The sequence below is a fragment of the Mus caroli genome, unplaced genomic scaffold (assembly GCF_978045245.1).
Source record: "Mus caroli unplaced genomic scaffold, Mus_caroli_1 scaffold_3, whole genome shotgun sequence".
Lineage (NCBI taxonomy): Eukaryota > Metazoa > Chordata > Mammalia > Rodentia > Muridae > Mus > Mus caroli.
Window position 1 is genome coordinate 123,880,683 of NW_028227258.1, and position 1,695 is coordinate 123,882,377.

The 1,695-nt window shown below is 43.3% G+C and overlaps 1 pseudogene; it reads right to left on the reverse strand.

Annotated features, from left to right (window-relative positions):
• Nucleotides 1-451: 451 nt before the first annotated feature.
• Nucleotides 452-799, reverse strand: LOC110291126 (thioredoxin domain-containing protein 17 pseudogene; annotated as a pseudogene).
• Between the last annotated feature and the right edge of the window lie 896 nt (nucleotides 800-1,695).

Genomic DNA, 1,695 nt, shown 5'->3' on the forward strand with positions numbered 1-1,695 from the left:
TGTGTTCTTTTGTGATTGGGTTACCTCACTCTGGATGGTCTTGTCTCTTCTCTTCTCTTCTCTTCTCTTCTCTTCTCTTCTCTTCTCTTCTCTTCTCTTCTCTTTTCTTCTTTTCTTTTTTGTATTTTAATTCTTTATTATTTAGGCATACAATGATTTAACAAAATCATTTACTCATCAATTCAAAGCAATTATGTGGCTTCTTTTAAACAAACCAGGCAATCAATACAAAATTGCAATCATCAGGCTTTTTTGTTTGTTTGGTTTGGTTTGTTTTTTTCAGGCCGGGTTTTGCTATGTAGCCCTTGCTGTCCTGGAACTCAATTTGTAGACCAGGCTGGCCTCGAACTCAAAGAGATCCAGCTGCGTCTGTCTCTCCCTCCCGAGTGCTGGGACTAAAGGCATGTGCCACCACAGTCCGGCAAGGTCATCAAATCTTAATCTTCAGAGATCATCTCCACAGGCTGGCTTGACAGCACTCAGACTCCACAAGTTTTTGAGGTGTTCCATATTTAAGTAGTGTAGGCACTGCAGTTATTTTCAGCTTTTGTCTGAAGTCATTATTTGGGTCTTTCCTGTAAGGCGTGTCTCCTACTTGGCAGTAGATGACCACACGGTCTTCGGTAACATGCTTCAGCCCCTCTCGGATGACTGGCTCAGCTTCCTTGCAGTCAGGACACCAGCTCTTCCCTTCAGTATCCTTAGAACCGCTGAAGACAATGGTCTTGCCCTCATGCTCCCTCACTGCCTTGTTGAACTCCTCGAAGCCCAACACACTCACCTCCTCGAAGGTGGCCATGAGTACAACAGTCTGGAGAGGAGCGTGGGAGGTGTCCTCAGGATGGTATTTTCTAGTTCCATCCATTTGCCTAAGAATTTTATGATGTCACTGTTTTTAATAGCTGAGTAGTACTCCATTGTGTAAATCTACCACATCTTCTGCATCCATTCCTCTGTTGAGGGACATCTGGGTTCTTTCCAGCTTCTGGCTATTATAAATAAGGGTGCTATGAACATAGTGGAGCATGTGTCCTTATTTCATGTTGGAGCATCTTCTGGATATATGCCCAGGAGTGGTATTACTAGGTCCTCAGGTGATACTATGTCCAATTTTCTGAGGAACCACCAGACTGATCTCCACAGTGGTTGTACAAGCTTGCAATCCCACAAGCAATGCAGGAGTGTTCCTCTTTCTCCACATCCTCGACAGCATCTGCTGTCACCTGAGTTTTTGATCTTAGCCATTCTGCCTAGTGTGAATTGGAATCTCAGGGTTGTTTTGATTTGCATTTCCCTGATGACTAGGGATGTTGAACATTTCTTTAGGTGCTTCTCAGCCATTCGGTATTCTTCAGGTGAGAATTCTTTGTTTAGCTCTGTACCCCAATTTTTAATAGGGTTATTTGATTGTCTGGAGCCTAACTTCTTGAGTTCTTTGTATATATTTGTATCTATCGGATGTAGGGCTGGTAAAGATCTTTTCTCAATCTATTGGCCCAGGGAATTCCTAATCAGAACCAACAGGATCGGTACCAGTCTCACTGGGATCTCAAATCAAATTGAAGTTCTTACACACACACACTCACACACACACACACACACTCACTCACACACACTTAATATCTTCAAACATGGAAGGGCCAGCACCTATGTCCATTTCTCTGTAGATTCCAAGCAGGAAGAAGAGTGTGGCTT